Source organism: Schistocerca gregaria, chromosome 2 (assembly GCF_023897955.1).
Source record: "Schistocerca gregaria isolate iqSchGreg1 chromosome 2, iqSchGreg1.2, whole genome shotgun sequence".
NCBI lineage: Eukaryota > Metazoa > Arthropoda > Insecta > Orthoptera > Acrididae > Schistocerca > Schistocerca gregaria.
Window position 1 is genome coordinate 901,623,262 of NC_064921.1, and position 13,552 is coordinate 901,636,813.

Genomic DNA, 13,552 nt, shown 5'->3' on the forward strand with positions numbered 1-13,552 from the left:
TCCATAAATATAAAAGTTGAGACATCAAGAAAGAGAGCGTTAATTATTTGTGGGAGACTCTACAATTTCCGAGAGGTCGACTCGGATCTTATTTTACATAGCGATGTGACATCAGTATAAGATTGATAACTGTGTTAGATGCACTAGCGATGGTTTGTAGCTACTCACAGTGATGCATCATTATGCCCATCAGACATGTCGTGAGTGGTGGAACAGTTTTTCTAGAGCACAATCTGTGATGTTCGTATGTGTATCACACACACACACACACACACACACACACACACACACACACACATGTCGCGAGCGGAGTAACAGTTTCCTATAGCGTTTACAAGGGTGAGTTTCTCTGCAAATATGTCTTCGCTGGACCGCAGAGGGCGATGAGGTCAGCAGCAGTGAACACAAACACCCGTGGTCCAGAGGATGACTTGGCACGTACTTAGATGGACATGTGACATCTGTATAACATCGAAGAACTTTCACATACCATCGGCAGTGGTGTGAGGGTGATGGATCATACTGGCTTGCGTCCGGCGTTGGCTCATGCCCTTGGAGCATCTGCGTTCTGCTAATAGGTCTTCACTCCCGTCCTGTCGCTTTATCAACGGTAGCTAGGTGATAACGTATTTTGAGAGGAATTTCAGGTGTCGAGTGTGAAAGGGGTGTTGCCACCTCCTGATTTCGGGCACCTGTGCGTGGTTTGACATGTGCTGGTGGGCCTCGACTTCTGGGAGCGTGTGCGATAGTCTCCTGTGCGGTCCAGTGGAGAGGGGGCCAATATGTGGTGCATGCTCACATTGTTTGCATGTCTGTTGCCATATTTTGCAATTCTGTTCTGTGCATTATTTGGACAGTTTACGAGTTGGTTTTGCGTCTGCACATCAGTGTACTGCATTATTTAGGAGGACTTTGCATGCCTGCACTGTAATTATTTCGGTAATTTAGGAATTGTTTGCGTGTCTGCTGAGCGTTATTTAGGAGTAGTTTACAGGTCTGTGTGGCAAGACTCCCAATGTGTCAGAGCATATGTTTTGTACCAGTGTGATAAATATATAATCTTTCAAAATCCATTCTTGAATAAGTTGTTCCAAAATAAATAAAGTAAACTCCTTTCATTCTCCAGCAGCCCAGTGCTTGCTGAGTCATTTTCCCATTCAGACAGTCATCTTGGGTTTTGACACGGAATGGACATCAGCCTATGGTGTACTAGGTCTAGATCTCATGGCAACCACACTGTTTCCCACCATTTTACTCCACCATCTTGGGTTATGTCACAGAACAAATGATAGTGCTCTCTGGCGGCAGTACTGCATACTGGGTCCAGACCTCGTGGTGAACACACTGTCTCCCTCCAAAATCCGCCATATTGGATGATGGTACTTGGGTCATCAGCTCATGTTATGACTGCCATATTGGATTACGTCACGGAATGGACAACAGCACCCTCTGGTGGTGGTACTGTGTACTAGGGCAGTTGGAATCTGGATCTTGTGGCGAACACACTGGATGGTGGTAGTGCCTCAAATTGTTTAAATAAAGACTGTTGTATGATTTAGACAGGTGACAGTTAGCAATCATGTCTGCATAGCCTTTTAGATGTATTATTATTTTGACAGTTTACAAGTTGTTAGGCTCTCTGGACATAAATGTATTGCATTATTTATGAGTGGTTTGCAGGTCTGTAGGCTGTGTAGCATGAGCCCAAGCATGTAAGGAGTTGTGTTCTGTATCACTGTGATAAATATACTATCTATCAAAATCCATCCCTAAATAAATTGTTCTAAAATAAATAAAGTAAAATGCTTCCTCTCTCCAGTAGTCCAGTGCAGGCTGAGTCACTTTACCACCAATCCCTAGGACGAGGTGGCGGTCGGGTGACTTAGGTTAGCGTCAGTAGCCCAACTGACCTACCTCCCCACCACTTTTCGTAGGTTAGTAGAGGTGTGTTGCATTATCCTGATGGAATGTGAACTTCCTGCTATTTTCCGGGGGAGGGGAGGGGTGGGGAGGGGGGTTAGGTTAGTGGAGGTAGCACAATTGACCTATCTTCCCACCAAAATTCGAACTTCCTGTCGAAAGCCGCCATCTTGAATGAAGTCTTGGCTGAAATCTTGGATTACGTCATCAGCTGACGTCATCGCCGCCATCTTGGATTACGGTTCTTAGGTGTGGCACCAGCCTTCTCCCAATACTCAATAATACACAGAGCAAAACCTGTTCCGAATGAGGACCATTTGGGTTTAGAAATTAATCATCTGGAGCATATGTTCCGAAAGAACGGCTACAGGTCACGTGATATCAAGTTAGTGTTCTCCAACAAAAGGAAACGTGGAAGTGTTCAACACTCATGTGATGAGCTGCCTATTGCATTCCTTCTATGGCACTGCAGCCAGCAAAATAGGCAGAGTTCTGGGAAGACGAGGTATCTCACCTACTTCCCGACCCCCTATGAAGATAAAGCGGATTCTGCACACCTCAAAGGATAGTCACGGCCTCAGGATTCCTGAGATTTATGACATTCCATGAGATCATGAAACAATCCCATCAGTTGGTCCATATGCACTGTTTCCGATCGCTCTGCAGAACATCGACGGCTTACTAAAAATGGAAAACTGAATAAATCTACAGTTGTTGAGTACAGCCTCACAAACAAATGTAAAATACTGTTTGACGAAACAAAAGTTTTGTCCCATTTCTCACAATCTGGGACTCTGTAATCAAAGAAGCTGTAGAAATGTGTGAGAAAACCTTCAACTGCGTGAGAAATGTGTGAGAAAACCTTCAACAATGACGGCGGATATAATTTTAGCGGTGCACGGAAGCGAACTCTCGATGCAAAGAAGGGCCTTAGATATTCGTCTCGGAGTTTATGCTATGGCGGAGGCGGTGGTGGCCCAGCGCACACGTAGACACCATCTGCGTCAGCTTGGCGTAACTATCTACCAATCAGAAGCCGTCAAACTGTCTTTGGGTTCTGTAAGGACACCACAGAAGCAGTTTCCACAGTCAGTTACTCCTGGAAATCGTCTAAAGCTCAAAGTTTTTCACTGAATAGATGTGGCAAGAAGTCAGACACTGTTTTATACAGACTTTTTACCTACCAAAGGTTATATTTTTTTCAAACAACGATATTTTCAACTTCAAAGTAGTTCCCTTAGGCGGCTACACACCAGTAGAGTCGTTACCAATCTTCGTAGCAGAGCAGAAAGTCTTCAACCGGGGAGGGCCAATAACATGTCGATCACATTCTTTTGAATGTTGTCCATGGTCCCAAGATAATGTCCTTTTAAGACATTTTTCAATTTCGGGAAAAGAAAAAAAGTCACAAGGCCTGATATCAGGTGAATAGAGGGGCTATGCAAGAAGAGGAATGTCTTTTGTGGTCAACAATTCCGTGATGGTACTGGCCGTGTGACTTGCAGTGTTGTCACGATGAAGCATCCACTTGTCTGCCATGTCAAGTCGCACTCGATTTAACAATTTTCTGAGTTCTACAAGGACAACTTTGTAAAACGTCAGTATGATCTGCCAATAACACACACACGTTTGACGGTTTCGTTAGTTTTCGAAGTTGAAGTTCTCCCTGAGCGAGCTTCAACTCCAACGCGTTCTCGACTTTCCAAAAGTGATTTGTGCCAACGAAGAACTTGGATTGTTGATAAGGAATGTTCCACATAGGCTTGTTTCCATTTTTGAGAGGTCACACTCGCAGGTCCCTAAGTTTAACTCAATAATTGATGTCATAACGCTGCTCCAAATTCCGCTCTTCCATTTTCACTTTGCCGCTGTAGCCGAGCGGTTCTAGGCGCTGCAGTCCGGAACCATGTGGCTGCTACTGTCGCAGGTTCGAATCCTTCCTCGGGGATTGATGTGAGTGACGTCCTTATGTTAGTTAGGTTTAAGTAGTTCTAAGTTTAGGGGACTAATGACCTCAGCTGTGAAGTCCCATAGTGCTTAGAGACCTTTGAACCATTATTGTTCCATTTTCATAACACACGACAAAAACACAACATCACTGATTGGGCTCTCAAAAATCAGGTGATAGCTCAGTGGAGCTGAAACTCGGACTGACCATCTGGAAGGGATGAACACAACAGGTTACACGAACATAACACCACACTGTTGTGAGATCACTCGAAGTGTTGTCAGTCTCATACTTTTCTGACACACATTGCGTGTCACGGATTGACCATGACCATGAAATCCTGCGCTCAAGCTCAGGAATATATAAAAAAAATCTTATAGAGAATCAGTCGCGACTGGAAAAGGAAAGGCGGGTGGCGACAGTGGTACTCGAAGTACCCTCTGCCACACATCGGAAGGTGGCTTGCGGATTACAGATGTAGACGGATGTAATGGCTCACTTTTGTATACAAGACTCCCGCCGCGCAGCTATGCTCCGAGTCTCGCCGGTGGTTTGACAAGTGATCCGGCGCAAAAGGAAGCTTTTGCGACTGGAAAAGGAAAGACGGGTAGTGAAAGTGGTACGCAAAGTACCCTCCGCCACCCATGGGAAAGTGGCTTACCGTAGACGGATGTAACAGCTGTAAGGTGTCAGGCAAATTCAACACCTTCCATGAAAACCCTGACATGATAGCAAATCCGGCAATATGTCATATAGCTCTGAAAAAATCCTGACATTAAATTAACCAAAGTAATATGATCAACGAGTAAGCAAATGGAATACTGAAGGCTAACACAAGAACGCCTAAATGCATGTCATATCTTCCCACCGTGAAACAGACGCAGTTCTGAGGGGAGAAACGAGAACAGAAGCCGATAGCAGCGTCGTGTAAGGTAGGTTCTACGGTAAGGGACGGACACCCACATCGCCAATAGCAGCCCATAGCCCATCTTAAAAGATAAAGCCCTCCAGAAGAACAGTATAGATCTTATGATAACACTAAAAGGGCCACACCAGCTGCAAGTTTTAGCGTGAGACTATACACGTCTGTGTTACGTTGCAAACATTAAAAACATTGTCCCACCACGAAAAGTATAACGTTTCTCATTGGATAGACAGAATTTTTGTAGGCGGAGCTTAAGGTTAACATTGAGACACTGATTGGTCAGTTGAAAACACAACCAGATACCTTATTCTTAAACAAACTTCAGGAAATTGTAGTAAGGAGAGGTTAGAAAGAGTTGCTTCCAAGATGGCGAGGTGTGTTGAGCTGCTCTGCCCGCCGCCCCCTGACGCTGCCTAACCACCTACAAGGTAATGAACGCACGCGATGCTGCATAAGAGCGCATAAGGCTTCACTCAGAACTGCCGAAGTCTCATCTGTTACATCCCCTTTTAGTGTAATACTACTGTCGATCGTCAATTAAAGGTAATGGTATTCACATTTGCTACTGGAATTTAAAATCTGAAGCGCGATGATTTTTCTGTTATATAATTATTGAGAAGCCACACCAGCCACTGTAATTTACGACAAGTTAAATAGGTAATTATAGATAATTGAGGATCACTGTAGACCATTTTGATAGTTTTCTCTTTTATGAAACTTAACTTGAACCTAGATTATAGATGTGATATGGCATAGGGGATACTGGCAGGTTTCAGATAGGTTATACAACGGTAAGACATAGATTTAGAACCAGGTTTTAAATTGTAAGGCATTTCCAGGGGCAGATGTGGACTCTGACCACAATCTATTGGTTATGAACTGTAGATTAAAACTGAAGAAACTGCAAAAAGGTGGGAATTTAAAGAGATGGGACCTGGATAAACTAAAAGAACCAGAGGTTGTACAGAGTTTCAAGGAGAGCATAAGGGAACGATTAACAGGAATGGGGGAAACAAATACAGTAGAAGAAGAATGGGTAGCTTTGAGAGATGAAATAGTGAAAGCAGCAGAGGATCAAGTAGGTAAAAAGACGAGGGCTGCTAGAAATCCTTGGGTAACAGAAGAAATATTGAACTTAATTGATGAAAGGAGAAAATATAAAAATGCAGTAAATGAAGCAGGCGAAAAGGAATACAAACGTCTCAAAAATGAGATCGACAGGAAGTGCAAAATGGCTAAGCAGGGATGGCTAGAGGACAAATGTAAGGATGTAGGGGCTTGTCTTCTCCAGGGGTAAGATAGATACTGCCTACAGGAAAATTAAAGAGACCTATGGAGAAAAGAAAACCACTTGTAGGAATATCAAGAGCTTAGATGGAAACCCAGTTCTAAGCAAAGAAGGGAAAGCAGAAAGGTGGAGGGAGTATATAGAGGGTCTATAAAAGGGTAATGTACTTGAGGACAATATTATGGAAATGGAAGAGGTTGTAGATGAAGATGAAATGGGAGATATGATACTGCGTGAAGAGTTTGACAGAGCACTGAAAGACCTGAGTCGAAACAAGACCTCCGGAGTAGACAACAATCCATTAGAACTACTGACAGCCTTGGGAGAGCCAGTCCTGACAAAACTCTACAATTTGGTGAGCAAGATATATGAGACGGGCGAAATACCCTCAGACTTCAAGAAGAATATAATAACTCCAATACCAAAGAAAGCAGGTGTTGACAGATGTGAAAATTACAGAACAATCAGTTCAATAAGTCGCGAGTTCTTTGCAGACGAATGGGAAAACTAGTAGAAGCCGACCTCGGGGATGATTAGTTTGGATTCCGTAGAAATGTTGGAACACGTGAGGCAGTACTGACCCTATGACGTATATTGGAAGCTAGATTAAGGAAAGGCGAACCTACGTTCTAGCATTTGTAGAATTAGAGAAAGCTTTTGACAATGTTGACTGGAATACTCACTTTCAAATTATAAAGGTAGCAGGGGTAAAATACAGGGAGCGAATGGCTATTTACAATTTGTACAGAAACCAGATGGCAGTTATAAGAGTTGAGGGACATCAAAGGGAAGCAGTGGTTGGGAAGGGAATAAGACAGGGTTGTAGCCTCTCCTCGATGTTATTCAATCTGTATATTGAGCAAGCAGTAAAAGAAGCAAAAGAAAAATTCGGAGTAGGTATTAAAATCCATGGAGAAGAAATAAAAACTTTGAGGTTCGCCGATGACATTGTAATTCTGTCAGAGACAGCAAAGGACTTGGAAGAGCAGTTGAACGGAATTGATAGTGTCTTGAAGGCAGGATATAAGATGAACATCAACAAAAGCAAAACAAGGAGAATGGAATGTAGTCGAATTAAGTCGGTTGATGCTGAGGGAATTAGATTAGGAAATGAGGCACTTAAAGTAGTAAAGGAGTTTTGCTATTTGGGGAGCAAAATAACTGATGATGGTCGAGGTAGAGAGGATATGAAATGTAGACTGGCAATGGCAAGGAAAGTGTTTCCGAAAAAGAAAAATTTGTTAACATCGAGTATAGATTTAAGTGTCAGGATGTGGTTTCTGCAAGTATTTGCATGGAGTGTAGTCATGTATGGAAGTGAAAAATGGACGAGAAATAGTTTGGACAAGAAGAGAATAGAAGCTTTCGAAATGTGGTGCTCCAGAAGAATGCTGAAGATTAGATGGGTAGATCGCATAATTAATGAGGAGGTATTGAATAGAATTGGGGAGAAGAGGAGTTTGTGACACAACTTGACAAAAAGAAGTGACCGGTTGGTATGACATGTTTTGAGGCATCAAGGGATCACAAATTTAGCATTAGAGGGCAGCGTGGGGGGTAAAAATCGTAGAGGGAGACCAAGAGATGAATACACTGATCAGATTCCGAAGGATGTAGGTTGCAGCAAGTACTGGGAGATGCAGAAGCTTGCACAGGATAGAGTAGCATGGAGAGCTGCATCAAACCAGTCTCAGAACTGAAGACCACAACAACAACAACAACAACTAAAAATAGGAAAGCCTTGAACCCCTTCCACTAAATTTAGTTAGTATTAAGATTCTTTTACAGAGAGTGCAGTGGACCTGACGCTAAAACCATTAAGTATTTTATTATATCATTGCTAGTCTCACTGAACTCGCTGGTCGCTTTGGCCGCGCGGTTCTAGGCGCTTCAGTCCACGGGCATGGATGTGTGTGATGTCCTTAGGCTAGTTAGGTTTAAGTAGTTCTAAGTTCTATGGGACTGATGACCTCAGATGTTAAGTCCCATAGTGCTCAGAGCCATTTGAACCAACTTCACTGAACTCTACATGTCATGTGTGGTCTGGCGTCTCCTTACCAGCAACAGGTCCCAGGTTCAATCTAGTCAATTCCCCAAAAAGCACGCTCAGGGCGTCGTTGCGCGAAAGTGGTAGGGAGACACGACTTGGAACAAAGAGACACCACGCAGAATGTTAGACAGCCCATAATGAGATCCGTGGCGGACGAAGCGCCCTGCGACGGATGTAACGGTTCGCTTTTGTATACCAGAGTGCCGCCGCGCAGCTACGCTCCTAGCCCCACCGTTGATTTAACGAGTGATCCGGCGTAAATGGAAGCTGTGTGCCGCGGCAGCAAGGCGAGCCGGCCGCGTGCCTCGCCGGAGCCTGCGGGCTGGATGGATGCCCGCCACGGTGACGGAGCGGCTCTCTCTGGGCCGGGCAGAGCCGCGCTGGTGATTTATCGCCCGCTCTCGGCCGCACCGTACCGCACAGAGCCGAGGAGGCCGGGCGTGCAGTGAGGAGAGAGGAGCGAGCGACCATCCCTCCTGCCCGCATAGTCGCACTTGCTCGCAACAGCGCCGGTATTTGCATTTATATTGGGTCCGCGGCAAGGCACCGCGTCCGCCTCATAAAGTGAAACAAAAGTCCGCGCAGAGTAAAGAATTAAGCATAAAATAACTTCGCCCGCCAGGAGGCGCTAAGGGAACTGTCGCAGGGCGCTTCGTCTGCCACGGATCTCATTATGGGCCTGTTACTGATCCTCTTTCTCGTTCTATTATGAGCGGAGGGGCCCATCGGCCTTGGGCGAGTTTCACTGCAGTACCCGGCTTCAGCTTTAAATGTTCGGTTTATGATGGCCTCTTGCCCTAAGATTCCGTGAGGTAAGCACCAGCTCAAGCCAGCTGATTGCCTAGTGAATGAAATACGTAAAATGAAGAACTGCTCATGTCATGCTATTAGACAACACCAGTACTCCCCCAACCACCAATTATTTCATGAAACGGACTCCCATGTATAAAACAGCTGAAACGTCCCTTAGAAAAATTAATGAATTACTGTGCTGACAAACCTCTTACATTATTTGAGTCCGCAGCTCGTGGTCGTGCGGTAGCGTTCTCTTTTCCCGCGCCCGGGTTCGATTTCCGGCGGGGTCAGGGATTTTCTCTGCCTCGTGGTGTTTGGGTGTTGTGTGATGTCCTTAGGTTAGTTAGGTTTAAGTAGTTCTAAGTTGTAGGGGACTGATGACCATAGATGTTAAGTCCCATAGTGCTCAGAGCCATTTGAATCATTATTTGATTTTGAAACAGCTGAGGAAAACTGAACGTACTCAGACATATCTCCCTTTACTTAATCTGATCGGCACTAAACTGACACGCAATATTTTTAGCCCAACGCAATCTGACTTTCAATAATCCCCACAAGAGAATGGCCCTGACTAACAATAACCTATACCTTTCACAAATCACTTACCTCACAAAAATCTTCGTTACTCGAACTACTGCAATACAGCGAGCGCCAGTACTGCCAGCTAAATAAAAGATTCTAACTACTGAAGGCACTAACTACTGATAGGCATAGTTAGCAAATGAAAGATTTTGATAGAGAACAAACAATGTATTTAACTTAATAGTGTTCAAAAGTCATAATATATATAGCAGTTCATAACATCCAGTCTTACAAATTTGCTGACTCTTATGGAGACACGTCCAGGTCGTCCGCTCTCAAAACTCCGCCATCTCTCTTCCCACATCCACCACTGCTGGCGGCTCACCTCCGACTGCGCAACGCTACGCGCTGTTGACAGCCAACTGCCCAACACTGTAATAGCAAATTCCAACAATGCCACCCAGCCGCAGACTGCACACAGCACAGCCAGTGATTTTCATACAGAGCGCTACGTGGCGGTGGCGTTACCAATACAAGAACCTAAACAGCCTACTTACACAGCTTCAGACACCTCATCATTTCCCAAATGAATGAATGTGTTAAAAATACAATCCGGTCACATTAGTGTAACATCACCTTTGTTCGACGTCAACATTCAGTAACCGCTCACAGATGGCAGGTGCCAACACTAGGAGTGGAGGGTATGTAAAGCATGAAAGGGAGGGAGGGGGTGGGGGAGGCCTCGGCAAACATTGCAGGCGTTGTCCTAATGTGGAAACAGTGGGCTTTTCTGACATCCAAAAAAGGCATGGTCACTAGCTTCTGGGGCAGGGGTGGAAACATTCCGAAACGGCGAAGTTTTTAAACTGTTCGCCCGCTGCAGTGGTCAACCTATACTGCGCATGGCAAAACCGGCGTAGGGGAAGCTACGGTGGACGACGGGCCAAATATGAATGATTGCTGCGGTGATGTGTACGGACAAATTGATTTGCAACTGTTGTGCAACTGACCATACAGGTGAGCAAAGTGGCTGCGTTCAGTGTCTCCTCAGTGATCGTACAATGAACGTTGCAGCGTATGCGCCTCCACAGTAAGCACCTGGTACATGCACCTATTGTGACTGGTGTTCAAAGGCCACGAACGTTAGAGCTTTCACGCCACCGCAACACGACATACACAGAGTAGCGATAGGCAGCCTTTTCAGGCTTGTACAGGCCTGCAACAATTGAGGCGTTGAGATGAGAAACGGGATTTGTCATCATTTTTGGGATATATGAGTTATTACTGTAGTCGGCATTTTCACACGATTCCACATCTGTTGGTTCTAAAATGGGACTTGTTCAGTGATTTTTCCCTGTCAAAATCAGTGTTCAAATTATGTTTCGTTCAGAAGGAGAACTTGTCACAGAGACAAGTCTCTATATTGCACGGAAGAACGTGAGTCATGAGGGTAGCACTTTAGCGGTTTGAAGTATTCAGCTGTGAGGTTTCCAAATGATTTTGGTAACGGAATCGTCAGACGAATTCGATTTACATGATAATAGAAGGAAGGTTCGAAAATTGTTCAAATAGCTCTGATCACTGTGGGACTTAACATCTGAAGTCATCAGTTCCCTAGAACTTAGAAATACGTAAACCTCACTAACCTAAGGACATCACACACATCCATGCCTGAGGCAGGATTCGAACCTGCGACCGTAGCGGTAGCGCTGTTCCAGACTGAAGCGCCTCGAACCGCTCGGCCATATCGGCCGGCTTTAGAAGGAAGAAAAATCTCTCCGAATTGTGGAAGATGAATGTGATTAAACAAAAGAAGGTCAAGGGTATGGTCCATGCCAACTGGAAAGGAAACATTGTTCCTAGGGGGGAAACCGGTGCAGACTGCAGATAAATAGTCATACAGTGTGGATTGTTTGAATTTTCTGTGCATAATGTAATATTCTGCAGCAGAGGCAAGTTGCGTAGAAACATTGTACTAAAACGTGAATATAAATGCCGGCGTAAATGTTTGAGAAGTTCTAATTTGCTGAAAAGGAACTACTGTTGACAGAATTCAACAATATGCCCAACAAAGATGGACAGCTTGCCGCAGTGTCCGAGCGGTTCTAGGCGCTTCAGTCCGCAACCACGTGGCTCCTACGGTCGCAGGTTCGAATCCTGCCTCGAGCATGGAAGTGTGTGATGTCCTTAGGTTAGTTAGGTTTAAGTAGTTCTAAGTTCAAGGGGACTGATGACCTCCGATGTAAAGTCCCATAGTGCTTAGAGCCCTTTGAACCATTTTTTGAAAGATGGACAGGATGGGTACTACACAGCTCCCATTCTTCACTTCTTTCCAAAAGCAAGGAGATCATGCCCAAAGTCCATTACCAATCGTGGAAGGACAGCAAATTAATATTATAAGGTAACTGACATGATAAATTTAATTTTATTTTTTTAACTATTTCGTTCTCGAATTATGTGCATCTTTGATCCACATTTTGTAAAATCCTTAAGGCAAATAGTTAAGACATATATTTAATAGGGTTACAGTATTACGATTATGTAGATTTTTGTTTTATGATACTAATTCACTTGTAAGTGCAGGTAAAAGTTGGCTTCAAGGGAACTATGGTATGCAAGAATGCTTAAGTATTGCACTCCATGGCATATCAAAACGCCGAGTGGAGAGACTGTGCCGCTTAAGTCAATATTTCAGTACAATGACTGTTGTTTAAATCAAAAAGGGGATATGTCAGTCATTTTCTATTACCATTTTTTATTAGTTGCCTTCATACTGTGATTACAGATTGTTGGTATAACATTGCAGTCGTGCTCACGAGACTGTGGGACTAACTATAAGGTTTGGGAAAAATGCTATTAAGAATTATACAGTTTTCAATATAGCTCAGAACATCAATTGAGTGACATATCCCCTTTTTGATCTTATCGTCTCAATTATAGTAAATCTCCAAACTGGAGGAGGGAGCTTCACGGTCTGGACAATGTTTTCGTGGCATTCACTTGGTAATTTCGTCGTTCTGGAAGGCTGGATCAACATAAGTATGCGTCTATGCATGGGAACCATGTCCAGGCCTAGATGCACTTTGTCTTTCCTGTGCACAATGGCATCTGCGAGCTAGACAGCGCCTCCTGTTACACAGTTCGCAGTGTACGCGCGTCGACTGAAAAGCACCATAATCAGTTTACCGTACCCTCCGACCATTAAACTCCCTACATGTAAACCAAATCGAGAATCTGTGAGAGAACCTCGATCAGGCTATTCTCCCCATAGATCGTCAACTGAGAAACCTGTCGCAGCCGACCATGGCACTGCAGTCTGTATGACTCTCCATCTCTGTCGGTACCTTGTCGTTTGAATGGTTACATTTATTTAACCACCACATAATAGCATTAATAAATAAATGCAATAATCACAAATCACTATGAATAACATGGTAAGGCTAATTAGTTGGTTACAGCAATAATTGGCTTCAAAAAACGATTTTACCTCTACTAGTCACGAAACACAGTGCGAGAATAAATACAAAACAGCAGAAATATTTTTTTAATCAAACAGGTTCTTAACAAACAAGAGGGCAAATACACTGCTAAAATCAGCATAAAATCTACTGATATTTTTGTCAAGTACCAAACCGCAGAAATAGATTATGGTTCGCAAGAGACATAAAACGTACACCCAGCGACAGCATGGTTTCTGTTCGCAACACTTTGGAAAGACGAACAACACTGAACATTCACTTGAACACTGTACTACATAAGTGGCACTAATATGATATACCACACCTGAGGGCACGTAGGGGGACCCTGGACAGATAACGGGAAAGGAAAGGGGGGAGGGTAAAGAGAGGAAAAAACTAAGTGGGTGGGAGTAGGGAAAGGAGCCGATGGAGGACGAGACCCATAAGAGGTGGGCGGGTGCTGGGCAGACGCGACAGGGAATGGGGAAAGACAGAGGAGGGGTATACAAAAGGACTTAGGGGGTGGGGAGGCAGAGAGAGGTTAGGTGGGAAGAAAAACAGGATGGAAAGGGGGGGAGAAGAGAGAGCCCAGGGAAGGACAGAGGAATGGAGGGGGGTGAGGACCAGAGTTGATAGGAGGGATAAA